General features: G+C 35.3%; 1 long non-coding RNA gene across 2 annotated transcripts in view; it reads left to right on the top strand.

Moving 5' to 3' along the window:
• Positions 1–5,979: 5,979 nt before the first annotated feature.
• The window catches only part of LOC133865906 (uncharacterized), a 29,303-nt gene continuing 18,260 nt past the window's right edge, over positions 5,980–17,022 (top strand). For both annotated transcript variants that reach the window (XR_009899832.1, XR_009899831.1), the window contains exon 1: positions 5,980–6,768. This is a non-coding gene — a long non-coding RNA (uncharacterized LOC133865906). The remainder of the gene's footprint in view (positions 6,769–17,022) is intronic.

Raw genomic sequence — 17,022 nt, 5'->3', positions numbered from 1 at the left:
CACAGCATCTGGACGCCTTTCATCAATCAAACGGTAGTTTGCTTAACTCCATGTCCGCTGTTACTTACGTGAAGGATGGGCTGGGACTGGGTTGCAACGTGGGCTGGACATGATTGTTTAAATCATGTGGGCTGGATCCACATGGGCTGGGCTAGTTTCATGTAGGAATAGAATGGGCCCTCAATTATATATTAATCTCGTCCAAAACAGATGCAGCAGTTTTCACAGGTGTTTTCGTACCCTTAACGAAGTCCAAAAATTATAAAATTCGGAGGGTAGTTAAAGGACTTTGAGACGAGCGTTTTGACTTTTGAATCGACCAAAACGGAGTTCATTTGACCACATTTTCGTAATTTCAAAGTTTAAGGTCCGTTTAAACCTTTATTAAACTATAATTAAACTAAAACAATAAAGGTAAATGTTCCTTAGTAAATAAATATTTATTCTCATAAATATTTATATTTAAAAAAAATATGGGGTATTACAAGTGGAGTATTGACTAACAACCTTGTTGTAGAGGGAGGTGCTGGCAGACTTGACGAGAGAGTGGCGGTCAGAGAGCTCGACGGGGACGGCCATGGTCGTGAGGACCTCGACGGCCTTGGTGGCTGCCTTGTGGAGGTGCCGTCGCCGGCAGCGGAGTCCTGGGACTTGGAGAGCTCAACGAGCATCTTGGCGGCCGGCTGGATCGAGGACCTTCGTCTTGTTGTGCAAATGGACCTCCATATATATTATATTACATTTAATTAATTTTGGCTATCAAAAGAAATGGACAATTGTAATTTTGGCTAGGAAAAAAATCTGATGGATGTGGTGAAATTTGGGGGCATTACACAGATTGATGACATGGAGTGGGGAAAAAAAATTTCATACGGTTTCTTGAAACTAAAATTTTATAGACAGTTTGGTAAAAATCGTCCATAAAATTACAGATGGTTTTTATAAAATCGTCTGGAAACCGTCCACAAATGCCTTTTTTTTTTTTTCTTTTTTTTTAAGTGACTTCATTATTGTGGTTGAAAAATGAAAAGAATTAAATGCCCAAGAGTCTTAAAGAAAGTCTCTCATTTTATTCAATTAGAAATCTCTCTACAACTTCCTATTTAATTTTCTCTCTATTTCTCACACTAAACTCTGAACAAATAAGATTAAGGACACATCCTAGATTTCAGCCAATTATGATTATTTACATAATTAATTAAGTCAAATCAGTTTCTTCTAATCAAAATCTTATTTGATGCTTCTTAAAACCATGGAAATATATATCTAGAGAACAATTTACCTTCCCAGGTGCTCAAGTTCCTCTATTTCTCAAAACATGTCATCCCAACACATCTTATTAGAGCTCTATTTTCTGTATATAATTAATGTCACATTGCTCTCTTAAATCTTAATGGTCTCAATGTCTCATACCCTTTCTTTTGCACAGAAGAACCTCGTCCGACCAGCCTCGAACAGGTGGCGACAAAGTCAACTCGAAAAATTTTAAAAATCCACAATATATAAGTGATTTTGTACAAACATTGCCAGAGCTCAACATGTCCCCAAATCCCAATGTCCAATGATTTCTCATGGAAAAACACGCCAAACCCACCAAGCCATTTGAATTCATTCGTTCATGCCCCCCTCGGCTCTGCCCCTGCATTGGCATGCTATCATGGGTGGGGAAATACGTTAGTATTAGGGCTGTATTCGAACCGAATCGAATCGAGTATTGAATGTTCAAGCTCGGCTCATTTAATTTTATTTCGAACACGAGTCGAATTCGAATTTATTATCGAACGAAATATTCTGTTCAAGCTTGGCTCGTTTAATTTTATTTCGAATACGAGTCGAGCTCGATCTTATCACGAGCTGCTCAATTAACTTATTCATTTCTTATATAAAGTAAATATCATGATTATTTATATTTTCATAAATCCATATTAATCATTAATTAATCAAGTCTTATTAAAATTTTATCATCTGAGTTCATTAAATAAATTAACTTGAATCTTAAATAATATAATCTCGAGTTTATATGTATGTATATAAATTTATTATGCACATACACAAATTACATGTGTGTACACAAACACATATAACCACACATACTCACAAACACACTTATGTACACACAAATCTATAAAATTAAACTCACAACAATAATTCAAGCTATATCTATCATATTTGGATAATGATTCATTTTTACTTAAGATGTTCTTATTACAAAATTAAAATAATAGTAAGAAAAAATTGTAAAAATGAAGTTATACGAGTTTATACAAGCTTATCCGAGTCTATCCGAATCGAGCCGAGTTTATACAAGTATGTCTCGTTTAATATTCGAATATATTATTGTGTTCACGAACGGCTCATTTATTATTCAAGCCGAGACCGAATCGAGTTTAACCGAACCGAATCGAGCCGAGCTGACGAGTGGCCGAGCTCATCTTACACCCCTAGTTAGTATTGATTATATTTCTTTGTATAGTTGATTTTATTTTGTAATATTGTTAATTAATTCATTGATTGTATTACCTATTTTAATTGGCCTTATTTAACTACAAATAAGTCATTCATATACACAGTTAAAAACACACAAAAATCCTGCTCATAATAATAATAATAATAATAATAATAATAATAATAAAACACACAAATCCAATATTCACTATTCAGTTCAGACTTCTATTTTCTAGATATTTTAACAAGGAAAATGTCATATTTAGCCTATAGGTTTTTATATGATTTGAATTTAACTCTTGGGTTTTCTAATTTCAAGAATATGATCCTTATGCTTTGTCCAGATTTTAAATAAATCCCTTTATTACTTTTTTGTGAAAATGAATGGTTTGTCATATGTTACGTGTGTAACACCCCGGTCCTATATTGAGAAAAGATGAATAGCTCATATAAAGCGAGTGGTTTATAATAAAGATACTCATGGGTGTTAAGTCTCACATTACTTAGTAATTATGTGAAATTGAACTTTATAAGGAATTCCAAGAAAAACTCCAAATTAACTAGTTCTTTTGAGGTGATAGCGCATATGTGTCTACGCTTTTCCTTTGGTCATTGCAATGTGTTCTCAATTGACAGGTTAATGTTCATATCAACGCTTAATATATATATATTAATGTCATATCATTAAACGACAAATCATCCATTAAAAAAGAAAAGAAAAAATATAAAATCAGTTCATATATATAGTTGACTTAATTTACAAATTGCTCTTGGTGATATAAAAATTAATTCAGAAGTCCATATGGTAGGCAAAAATAACAATATACTCTTTCAAATCAATTTATGTTCACTAATTTAACAAAATCCGTTTGATTACGTTGCCATGACTTGTGGGTGGGGAAATACGTTAGTATTGTTCTTGGCATTTGTGATTCCTCTGTTTCTTTTCTTCATATATATATATATATATATATGGTACACATTTCTGGTAATTGCGGCAATGATTTGTGGTGCCCAGACCTTTCGCTTTTGAATTTCGCCTCGATTCCCTGAAAGTGGGTCAAGTGTACTAGTTCACAGTTCATGAATTGCAACTGCAAAGCAGGTATTTTTACGGTTGTTGTAAATCCCAGATTCCCAGAGCAGAAACCCTTATACTACGGATTACGAGATCCAATGATTCCCCATTCCTGGCCGGGAATGTCCAGAAACCAAAACGGAGAGTGTGCGGACATCTAGGTGCTTAATAAAAAGGCCGGGGAGAAAAAGTTGTATCGCCGCCAGAGAGGACCCTCCTAACAGATCTCTTCAAAGAACAAAACATATCTTGCAATAATTAAAGAAGTGAAAACAACCCAACATCATGGACCCATGAATGTAACTATCCAATATACTACTTTTGTTCCTTAATGCATTATTCCATTTTTTACTATTTTGTAGCCAAACCACTCAGATGATTGGTTTGATCGATCACCTCCAAAGTGGGCTTTTTTAAGGGGTGACCGATCGAGTTAGTACTTTTGATATATAGAACAGCTAGGGCAATGATGAAAAACCTAGTATGGTGCAGTGTGGGAACCGGGGGATGTGAGAAGAAACGACGTTAGGATTAGGAACCAATCCTCCTCGCACCAAATGAATGTTGGTCGGTGGCGTGTGTTGTAATGTGTTACTTTTCAGTGTTTTCCCTATATCGCGTGTTTAATTTGAAGGTTGCAGTAGATACTAGAGAATCGAGAGAAGAAGACTAGGACACTTGCTAAGATAAATATTTGATACGATATATATATATATATATATATATATATATATATATATATATATATATATATATATATATATATATATATATATATATATATATATATATATATAATTCTTTAGAAAATTTCAAAATTTCCTTTCTATTGTGTGTGTGTGTGTGTGTGGGGCTGTCACATGGACATCCCTTCAAATGACATATGGATTAATCAAAAAGAATCTGTCACCTAAGTTCTTAATAACCCCTAGAAATTATTAGAAAATAAGAAAAATAATGAAACAAAAATTAGTTATTCAAAAAATAAAATAAATAAATAAATAAGAGAGGAGAGGAGTATGTGGTTACCAATGACTCAAGGCTAAGAGGGTGATTTGGCCGCCTCCAAAATAGGTTTTTTTTGGATGGCCAAACTATCATTGCAACCCATCCTCTTAAGAAAAAAAAAAAAAAAAAATTGTTCTGTTTTTTTTTTGGGGGATATGAAGAACTTATGTGTGTGTGTGTGTGGCAGTTTAACAAAAACAGTGAAGGATGATATATAAGAGTAAGGACAGAGTTTAATCAAACTCCATTTCTTTTTCTGCCTCTTTCTTTCACTATTTGTACCTTTCATATTTTATCTTTTTTCACCATGACTATATATTTTGAGAAGTTGTTAAAAGTTTTGATAACTAATAGTCAAGTATCAAGTAATTCTAACGTTTTATAAACTTTATGTGCAAGTCCATTTTGATTTTAGTACATCCATTTATTATACAACGATAAGAATGATTTCTTAATAAGAAATTTCAGATACTTTCTTATTTCATAATAATATTTAGGGTTAAATACTCCACTAGTATCTGAGTTTTAAGTGTTTTTAAATTTAGTACCTCAATTTTGTTTTGTATCATAGGTAGTACTTGAATTAGGGGTAAAAACTCATTTGGTACCTCTGTTAGATTTTTCGTCAAAATTTTAACGTTTCGCCATGTGTCAACCGCTGAGGTGAGCCACCCCTCTTCTTTCTCTTTTTTTTTTTTTTTTTTTTTTTTTTTCATTTTTTATATATATATATTTATTAATTATTTTTTAAAGATTTTTATTTTATTTATTTATTTTTTATATAGTACCACATGTCAACCGCTGATGTCAACCTCAGCGGTTGACAAGTGGGGAGTTGTTAAAATTTGGATGAAAAATCTAATAAATGTACCAAATAAGTTTTTACCCTTAATTCAAGTATCACCTATAATACAAAACAAAACTAAAATACTAAATTTAAAAACACTTAAAAAAAAGGTACCAATATAATATTTAACCATAATATTTATTATGTTTATTATATTCCTGAGAGGAGGCCTTTGATTTTGTCCCACAACCGGAGTCATAATCCCTCTAAGTCAATGACCACGAAGCAATATGATTGCTAACAAAAGGAGGGCATAAACAGTATGCAAATAGATTGAAAGAGATGGAATATTGGAACAGTCCTCTTCATTATAAATTATTAAGTTTGAAAAATGAACAGAAATAAATGCTCAAAAGTCTTAAAGAAATTCTCATCTTATTCAATTAGAAATCTCTATACAACTTCCTATTTAATTTTCTCTCTATTTCTCACGCTAAACTCTCAACAAATAAGATTAAGGAAACATCCCAGCTAGATTTCAGCGAATTATGATTATTTACATAAGTCAAATCAGTTTCTTCTAATCAAAATCTTATTTGATGCTTCTTAAAACCATGGAAATATCAAGAGAACAATTTACCTTCCCAGGTCCTCAAGTCCCTCAATTTCTCAAAACTTGTCATCCTAACCCATCTTATTAGAGCTCTATTTTCTGTATATAATTAATGTCACATTGCTCTCTTAATAAATGGTCTCATACCCTTTCTTCTGCACAGATGAACCTCGTCCGACCAGCCTACAACAGGTGGCGACAAAATCAACTCGGGGAATTTTAAAAATCCACAATAAATGATTTTGTAATGATTTAACAGAAATTGCCAGAGCTCAACATGTCCAATGATTTCCCATAGAAAAACACGCCAAACCCACCAAGCCATTTGAATTCATTCGTTCAGAGATACAACCACGGAGAGAGAGAGAGAGAGAGAGAGAGAGAGAAAAAGAAATCCAAAGTTCAGATCGGAAAAGAAAGCAGTGACCTCGTTCCGAGTCTACTCTGGTGAGTTTTCGGACCACTGAGGCACCACCGCCATAGATGGGCTACCCATTTCAGAATGAGATTTCTCGCAAGAACGAGATGGCGTGGCGAGTGGCTTTGAGCTGAAAGACCAATTCTCAAGGTTGGAATCATTCCTGAGTTTGGAGCCTGAGCTGCCGAGTTTGCTGAGCGGAAACGGTGAGCTCGACTTTGTGGACCTTTGGCTGCTAGACGCCTTGGATTTTGCTTGGAAGGCCCCTGTTATACAAATCCACCTGTTGCCCACCATCAAAAGTTCCGATCTTCCAATGCTTATGAGTTTTCGCTTCCCGGGTCTGTTCCCGACTGGTTCGGCCAAAGCCTTGGCTCGATCTCGGTCCTGCTCGGCTGGTCCGATTGTTTCGTCGATCGGTAAGTTGCCTACACTGAATTATGCGTATTTGTCAATTTTGTCTGATAATAGTCTTACTGGTACTCCATGTCCTGCATTGATTTTTGAATTCTTTGAATATTTCTGATAATGTAGTTTCACTTTTTCGAAATACACGGTCAATTGGATGGCCTTACTCGATTGATAGAACTCGATCTTAGTAAGAATTGTTAATACGGGGCATTGCCTGTGGAGTGGAGAGGGTTGAGGAGTTTGCGGAGGATGGTATATTGGACACGATATTGTGGAGGGTCCATTGCCGGATGGTTTGTTTATAAAGAGAATGAGACAATTCTTTTGTGAATATGTTTTCACTACTTAAATTCAATTGAACCGGATGTGCAATATAAATAAGCTTTACAAGATAGAAAGTATGGCTAAGCTAGGACTGTTACAAGTTGATCTTGAGTATCTTGGTTGGTAGATGATGAGGTAGACTCCTTGTCTATCACGGAGTCTTCAATAGTTTATGAGTCTTTGCTGTGTTGTGAAGTTAATTATTTTCTTTTTCTTTTTCAACTGTCGATGCCGAGAAACAACCATAAACGGCAGACAGATGAGCTTAATAAAATTTGACACGACAGAGAAGCATTTTTTTAAAAACTTTTGCAAGCCAATTACAACCTACATCCCAAATCATTTTAGACAACGTCAAAGATAAATGACAGCAACAACAACAGTAACACAATAGTGGTAACAGCTACGGCAGCGGTGCATAGTGGTGATTCATTGGCATGCTATCATGGGTGGGGAAATACGTTAGTATTGTTCTTGGCGTTTGATGAATCGAGCGGTGGAGCCATCTTTAAGTGGTTGCTAGACTTGTCAGAGTCGGCCTGGGGGCTACAGAGGAAGAGGGATGACGGAAACAGAAAACAGAGGAAATTTGTTGGACAAATTCATCGAACATCATTCTCTTCACCGACCTCTTCTTTGGTGGAATTAAACCTCCAGGCTTAGGTTTGAAGGGTGTCACTCTCTCCGTCTTGGGTCCGATGAATTCCTGGCATGGTTTTGGCTTCATCAGCGCCTTCTCTGGCCTTGTGTTGGTAACGCCCACTTGCTGATCACCAGGGTTCAGCTTCATCAACATCTGTGTCTTTGGCTCAATGGCTGCTCGCCACCCTCCTCTTCTTCTTCTCTATATACTAGTTTAGCTACGCTCCATGTAGAAATTGCGGGGAACGCGGTTGTCCGTTATGTGTATACGTGTCAACGCCTCAAGTCGCTTGAGTAAGCAATATAAACATTCGAACACTTACCGCGTTGTTTGAGGTTGTAGCTAGTAGGAGGTCGGGAAACGAAATGACGTTGTTTTGGTCTTCTCTAAGACTCTTAACCAATTCTCCGCTTTAAAGTCCTCGCCCTCGTTTCAGAAACCTTCCTTGTTTTGGTCAAGCTGTCAAAAGTCGTAGGAGTACGTACTATCAAAGTTGACAAACTTCACGTTTTCGTCTTGGATGGTGCCTTTTCGATCTCCTTGTGAGGCACCCTATTTAATGGTTCAAACAGTTTGAAGTACTTAATTCCCGGCCTGATTGATTATATGACACTGTAGAGGATTAATATTGGTGGAAGGTAATTAAGGCTAGAGTAATTAGTACAAAATCTCTGTTAGACAAAAGATAATTGGAAGGTTTTACACTACACTGATCAATGATCACCCAATCAGTTGAACAATATATTGCTAAAATCAACATAATTGTGATGATAACAATAATGATGCTTATAATTTTATTTTATTTTTTTGTTTGTAGAAACTTGTAATGTCGGGTGATCATGATGTTAAAATGGGTTGTACTGATTTATTTCTTCACAAAAACGGTATTTAGAATTTTCTTTGCTCGGCCTAGCTACTTAATTCCTCACCCGAATTCGTTTCCACAATTTTATAAATCTTCGAAAGGAACTTCAGGATTATAGATTTGGACTAGGCGCGGTAAAAAAACAGGCTTTTAAGGCCAGGTTTAACGACTACGTACCCCCGCCACAACCCCTCCTATTTTTTTAATCTTCTTTTTCTTTTTTCTTTTTTACATTTTTGTTTGGTTAATAATTTTTTGGGGATGTGAAGAACTTAGGTGGTCAATATTTTTCTTATTAATATAAGTGTCATCTAGACGGATGTCCACGTGGCAATTTAACGATAAATAAATAAGCAAAAAAAATGTTGAAGCTTAATTGGGTGATATTAGAGTAATTTGGGTATTAAGTAAAAAAATTAGCATGTGTGTCATATGTGTAACTTTTCGTCCATTTTATTGCCAAAATCTACTGGATGGTGTAAATTGCAAGGAGGTGATAGTTATTAGTTTGAATGGATTGAAAGTCGAAAGTTGAAGTTTGGAGGTGTCTTTGCAAAACGACCACATGTATTGAACAAAAGGAAACACATAACATAATGTAGAGAAACACAACTTCAATCATTAAAATATACAGTCACACCTTAACACACAAAAAGGCAGGGATGACTCAAAGGTGTAGGAAGTTGCTTAAATCCCCCCAATATAAAATAAAATTCCTTAAAAAAAAAAATAGCATCAAATTAAAAGGTCCCTTGAGAAATTAAACCCCCCTAAAAATAGCAATTTTAATTAATGATAATGAAAACAATTAATTATTTTAAAAGGTAAAACTATAACATACCTTAATTCCTTAAATATCTTTTGCTAATTTCTACTTTGCTTTGCTTTTGGAGAGATGCAAATAAAGTAAAAGAAACTACGAATCATTTCCATCTAAAAAGTATCTTTACCGAAACAACTAACAAGAAAAAGGTGAAAGGGAAAGACATCTTTGACAACGTGTGATAGAGAATGTCAAAGGTTATTTAAAATTTCATTGGTGGTATTAAAGTGAATTTTGACGTGGCTGTGTGGGACTTCTTTGTTGTAGCTGCTACTGGCATTAGCATAGTGATTCTTCTGAAAACATTATTATGGCCGCTGCTCAAAGATTGCATTCTATGAATATTCTTATCGGTGATGTTTTTGCGGCTCTTTTAACTACTCGACTGACTTTGTCTTCTAGTATTGACCATTTCGTTCTTGAGGGAGATGGTCTTTTAGTTATTCTAGCAGTTAATTCTCCTGAGTTTTTCACATTGTGAAACTTTGTGATTTAGTTTTTGATATTAGTTTAAGTTTATCCTCCTTTCAAAGATGGAATACTTTGAAAGTATTTCGTTGTACAAATTATCGCGCATATGGTTTAGTTAAATGAGTCGCTTCTCATCTTGTATTTGAAAGTATTCTCATAAGTTCTCACATTCTCTCTTCCATCTAGATCAAGAGTGAGAAAAATCCTCCTCTGCCTAGTTGTAGCCCTTTTTCCCTACTCAATCAGATAAATAATAATAATAATAATAATAATAATAATAATAATAAAAAGAAAGAAAAAAAAAAAATCCATTTTGAAAGAGTCTATCCAATAGGCTCTCATTAGAGATTGGATTTTTATTTCTCACCTTCAATTTTATCAAACTCTATTTCTTTTTCTGCCTCTTTCTCTCACAGCTCCCCCTCTCATATTTTTATCTTTTTTCACCATGACTATATATTTTGGGGAGTTGTTAAATTTTTTATAACTAATCGTCAAGTATCAAGTAATTCTAGAGTTTTAAAATTTATGTGTTAGTATATTTTTATTTTAGTAAATCCATTTATTATAAATCGATAAGAATGATTTCTTAATCAAGAAATTTCAAATACTTTCCCATATTTAATATATTATTATATTAAAAACATATATCGAGCCCAATAGGAGGCATTGACATTGTCCCACGTACAACTAGAGTTTTTTTTTTTTTTTTTTTTGAACAGAAGAATCATTCTTCATTAAAATAATCAAAGAGATCAAGTGACCCAACATTAGGATCTAGGGACACCAAGTTCCTTAAGTACAATACTATGGATGCTACTAGGTATAGTCTCCAACCACACATGACGTTCTAAGCACCGAGAGGAAGCCTCCTTGGCAAGAGTATGTGCCGCTGAATTTAAGACTTTAGCAACACGAATGATGTGAACCAACTAATACAAAACACAGGAATTGATAGGTTGGTTGTTTCGAGTGAGCCAAGAACTCCCAAAACACAGTAAACTGTATTTACTTAACAAAATTCAACATACTCTTTATTCCATAATCCTTCATTTAAATACACAATAAAGCTATCTAGCAGACTCTCCATAAGAGTATAACTCTATTCTAGATAGAGTTATCCCATAAATTAAGCTAGATAACCTATTGTTATTCAAATAGAAACCTATAGCAATACAAGATAACAATAAATAAAGACTATTATTCATCTTCTCCCACTATAAGAAATAAGACTCTTATTCAAACTCTACTACTCCTATTAGATATATCTGCATCTTAGATATATCTCTTACTTAGATATAGATGTAATCCTTAGAAATTAGAATCACATCATTCCCCCCTACTAACCTTTTTTTTTACCTAAAGAAAAAATTATGAAAACTAAAGTACTGAAAATAAAAACCAATTAACACTTCTAAAAATATTACTTAATAAAAAATATTAACAATAGTGCACGCATTTGCTCCACCTTTGAGCCACAAAAGAAAGTTGACCCATGACTAACTAGGCCCTTCATAAAAGCCGAACTCGTTTTGTTTGTATCTTTTTTTTTCTTCGTTTAAGCCAAACAAAAATGCCATTGCTTGTTTCTTTTGCATCTTTGTAACAAAAGAGGTATCTAGCGCGGCAGGGCTGATGGCAGCGCTTGGTGCGGTGGGTTCTGGATCAGCGATTGCAATGGCTGGTGTGAGGTGATGGCTGTCGGACGAAACTGTGACAGCAACTAAGAGCGATTTGGCTGTACGGTTTGATAACTACGGAAGAACGATGGTGGAGATTCCGATCTAGCATTACTAGCGTCGTTGAGGAGAGACAACGTTGCTGGCTCTAGTGATGTTTATATCTGCGACTGATCGACAGTGGTTTGGTGCGACATCGGCATGGATGAATTTTTGTTGCTTCACCAACTATTTTCCTCCTCTTGAAAATCGCAGCCTATGGGATAGGTGTTATAGGCAATGACTGGCTTGCTAAAGCAGGGCTTAGTGTAGAAAAACTTTCAATTTTTCTCATATACTCCTCCATCTTTTTGTTGGATTTTTCCTTCCACACGATAAATTCTGACTGCATCTTTTCTATCTTTGCTCGTTAATCTTCATTCCAGAAAAATTTGAAAGAATTTTCTCCTTCGTATTCATTATTTCTTCCACGTGAATTCTCACCATTTGATGTTTTGGCAAGCATCTCGTAGATTTCTATCATGCGATCTTGCATAGTTTGTTGACTCTTACGAAATTCCTCATGGCATTCGGATAAGCTCTTCATTGATTGTTCCATGTTTCCCAGTCGTTGATCAATCTCTTCTTATTCTTTAATTTTCTTATGTTGTCTAATATCTGGTTTCTTTTGAGGGAAACCGGTCATCTTGGGTAAATAATTCTTGCTATTCAAGAGGAAAACACCTGACTCTAATACCAATTGATGTGAACCAATTAATACAAAACACAAGAATGACTATTTCGAGTGAGGTAGGAACTCCCAAAACACAGTAAATTGTATTTACTTAACAAAATTCAACATACTCTTTATTCCAAGATCTTTCATTTAAATACACAATAAAGCTAGCAAACTCTCCATAGGAGTGTAACTCTATTTCAGATAAAGTTATCTCATAAATCAAGCTAGATAACCTATTGTTATTCAAATAGAAAACCTATAGCAATACAAGATAACAATAAATAAAGACTACTATTCATCTTCTCCCACTATAAGATAACGCTCTTATTCAAACTCTACTACTCCTATTAGATATATTTGCAACTTAGATATATCTCTTACTTAGATATAGATGTAATCCTTATAAATTAGGATCACGTGAATGGACAAACTGTGCTAATAGCCGTAAAATCACCTCTTGTTTGATGCTTTCTACGAAATGGCCTGTGCAAGAGAGAAACGGTAGAGCTGAGTTTATTTCTTAAAAAACACACATACCACAAGTGGGAATTGTTTGGCCACAACCTTTAGAAGAATTTCTCTACCAGCTTAAGTTAATGACCACAAAGCAATATGATTGCTAATGGGAAGATGCAAATAAAAGGGGGGCAAAAACAGCATACAAATAGATTGAAAGAGATGGAATATTGGAACACTCTTAATTATTAAGGTTGAAAAATGAAAAGAATTAAATGCTCAAAAGAGAGAAGAGAAAAAGTGTTAAGAGATGGAGGAGCACGAGTCATGACCCGAGTTGTTAGAGTCTTCTACGTTGCTTTATTGTTGAGTCCTTATCATATTGTTTTCTTATGTTTAGTTTGTGGTTTAAGTGTTTGAGTTATATTATGTTTTAGTATTCTTTCTTGGTCGAGTAGTCTGAGTGTTTGAAACTTAGTTTGTTTCTTTATCTCTTACCTTGGTTGAATATCATCACCTTGAGTATGTCTTTGTGAGTTGATAAGTCTATATTTTATTATGTTAGTAGCCTGGGAAGGTAAAAAACTGTCTATAAAAGAACTGTTCATAAATCCCATTTTTTTGGTAGTCTGAGTCTTTTGTTATTGGTACGTAGTCTGCATAGATGATTATCATCACACGTTGGAGTCAAAGTAGGAATTATCTGACTTGTGGTTTAATCCTACAGTATCTTGTAGTTTATTTAAAGAAAAGCAACATGAATAAAGAGGATAAAAAGAATTAAGCCATACCTTGTGTTTGACAAAGAGTCCTAAGATCCTCTAAGTTCCTACCGCTAGTTTCTCCAAATTAGCAAAATAGATAAGAACAAAAAGCTGAATTCAGCTTTTATTCTTCTCGAAAGTCGAGTTACTAGATTCGTTACACATTCACGTAACAAAAAGTTTTAAAGAAAGTCTATCTCATTGAATTAGAAATCTCTCTATAACTTCCTGTTTTTCTCTATATTTCTCACACTAAACTCTCAACAAATAAGATTAAGGACACATCGTCACATCCTAGATTTCAGCCAATTAGGATTATTTACATAACTTAAATCTGGTTCTTCTAATCAAAATCTTATTTGATGCTTCTTATATAAAACCTTGGAAATATCAAAAGAACAATGTACCTTCACAGGTGCTCGGTTTGTGATAGTAACAGAAACATCAATTTTATTGCATAATGTCATCCAAGTAGGGTAATGTGTTAATAACAATAATAATAAAAATTATTAATTTCCTGGTCCATATTTTATTTTGTCATGTTGCTCTCGTATTGGCCTCTTACCCTTTCTTTTGCACCGAAGAACCTCGTCCGACCAATCTACAACAGGTGACGACAAAATGATCAAGGGGAATTTTAAATCCACCATAAATGATTTTGTAATGATTTCACATAGACATTGCCATTTGCCAGAGCTCAACATGTCCCCAATGATTTCCCGTAGAAAACACGCAAAACCCACCGAGCCATTTGAATTCATTCGTTCAGAGATACAACAACCACCGAGAAAAAGAGAGAGAGACAGCAACAAAAAGAAATCCAAAGTTCAGATCAGAAAAGAAAGCAGTGACCTCGTTCCCGCCCGAGTCTACTCGGGTGAGGTTTCGGGCCACTGAGGCACCACCGCCATAGATGGGCGGCTACCCATTTCAGAATGAGATTTGTCGCAAGAACGAGGCGAACAATTCTCAAGGTTGGAGTCGTTCCCGGGTTTGGACACTGAGCTGTCGAGTTTGCTGAGCGGAAGCGGTAAGCTCGACTTTGTGGACCTTTGGCTGCTAGACCAACGCCTTGGATTTTGCTTGGATGGCTTCTGTTCTACAAATCCAACAGTTGCCCAGCATCAAAAGTTCCGATCTTGCAATGCCTCTGGGTTTTCGCTTCCCGGGTCTGTTCCCGACTGCTTCGGCCAAAGCCTTAGCTCGATCTCGGGCCGATTGTTTCGTCGATCGGAAAGTTGCGTACACTGAATTATGCGTATTTGTCTGATAAAAGTCTTACTGGTACAGGTACTTCATGTCCTGCATTAACTCTTGAATTCTTTGAATCTTTCTTATAATAGTTCTACTTCTTCCAAATACATGGTTAATGGGATGGTCTTTTTCGATTGGTAGAACTCGATCTTAGCAAGAATTGTTGATACGGGTCATTACTACTGGAGAGGGTTGAGGAGTTTGCGCAGGATGGTATATTGGACACACTATTGTGGAGGGTCCATTGCCGGATTGTTTGTTTATGAGTCTTTGCTGTGTTGTGAAGTTATTTTTTTTCTTTTTCAACTGTCGATGCAGAGAAACAACCACAAACAGTAGATAGATGAGCTTAATAAAATTTGACACGACAGAGAAGCATTTTTTTTTTTTTTTAACTTTTGCAAGCCAATTACAACTTACATCCCAAATCATTGTAGACAATATCAAAGATAAATGACAGCAACAACAACAGTAACACAATAGTGGTAACAGTCACAGAAGGGGTGTATAGTGGTGATTCATTGGCATGCATGCATGCTATCATGGGTGGGGAAATGCGTTCGATGAATCGAGCCGTGGAGCCATCTTAAAGTGGCTGCTAGACTTTTCAGTGTGGGCCTGAAAGGCTGGAGAGGACGAGGGATGACGGAAACAGAAAATAGAGGAAATATGTTCGACAATGTCATCGAATATCATTCTCTTCACAGACCTCTTCTTTGGTGGAATTAAACCTCCAGGCTTAGGTTTGAAGGGTGTCTCCGCCTTGGCTCCGATCAATTCCTGGCATGGCTTCGGCTTCAGCGCCTTCTCTGGCCTTGTGTTGGCAACACCCACTTGCTGATCACCAGGGTTGAGCTTCATCAACATCTCTGTCTTTGGCTCAATGGCTGCTAGTGCTCACCACCCTCCTCTTCTTCCTCTCTAAAGAGGCCCTAGACGGCTAGACCCCTCTATATGCGTTTTACATAACAGAGAAATGCTATATATATACTAGTTCCAGAGAATTGAAGTTGCGGGGAAATTCGGAGGTCAAGTTGTTTGGATACGTGTCAGCGGCTCAAGTAGCTTGAGAAAACAATATCAAGATTGGAACACGTACTTTCCGCGTGTTTTAAGGTTGGTAGGAAGACTTAATTACCCGATTTGATGGACCATACGAAAAGGTCAACTTCTTGTCTTTTCCAAACAATTCTCCCGTTTCAGAAACCTTCCTCCTTTTAGTAAAGCAGTCCTAACTTCTAAGTGGTTGGAGAATTATCAAGTTGACAAAATTGGCACCTTGTATCCACACCCCGCTAGTCAAACTGCATGCAAATTTGAATTCATGATTCTACACTAAAATCTCAATTTCTTAAAACATAAAGTTTGAAGTACTTAAGTCCATGATTGCATTGCATTAATTCTATGACTGTGTAGACTGTAGACTGTAGAGGTTTGGTGGAATTAAGGTAATTAAGGCTAGAGTAATTAGTATAAAATCTCTGTTAGACAAGAGATAATTAAGAAGTTGTACACTACACTGATCACCAATCAGTGGAAAAATAGCTAAAAGCAACAAAATTATTGTGATTATAACAATAATGATGCTTATAATTTTTTATTTTTTTTTATTTTTTAAGTAGATGCTTATGATATTGGGTCATGCTAAAAGGATTGTACAGAGCAAATAAGCAATTTCCTTTATGCTGGGCTACTTAATTCCTCACCTGGCTTCCCCTCCAATTTCTACATTCTTATCATCTTATGCATGCTTTGAAACCTACGATTTTCTTTCTTTAGAAAACGGTACCTAGAATTTCCTTTGATTGGCCCACTCCCTCACCCGAATTTGTTTACGCAATTTCATAATTCCTTTGAATGAACTTTGGGAGATTTAGGTTAGGTGCTGTAAATTAATAAACTACAGCTTGTGTTAATTATAGTGTAGTTTTTTGAACGGTTCAAATCAAATTTTAAGTTTTTTTATGAGAGAGAGAGAAGAGAGAGTTAAGTTAAATTTGGACAGCTTTAGACCACGGCCAAAACCTTGAAAAATGCTTTCTTTATTGTTTTCTTTTTATTTTCTTGTATTTTATTTTTCTTTACAATGAGATGCATTAAAGTTAGAAAGACTATGACGTTAAATAACTATTTATTTTTTTAAAAAAAATTAAATTAAATTAGTAAAAAAACTATGAATTTAATAATTTATGGAGTCAAAAGAGTACTCAAACGTACTAATATTATATTAAATTGTCATTTACTTCAAAAGTTTAAGTCTACAAG

The sequence above is a fragment of the Alnus glutinosa genome, chromosome 4, assembly GCF_958979055.1.
Source record: "Alnus glutinosa chromosome 4, dhAlnGlut1.1, whole genome shotgun sequence".
NCBI lineage: Eukaryota > Viridiplantae > Streptophyta > Magnoliopsida > Fagales > Betulaceae > Alnus > Alnus glutinosa.
Note: the sequence above shows the minus strand (reverse complement) of the source record. Positions and strands in the feature narration are given on the sequence as shown.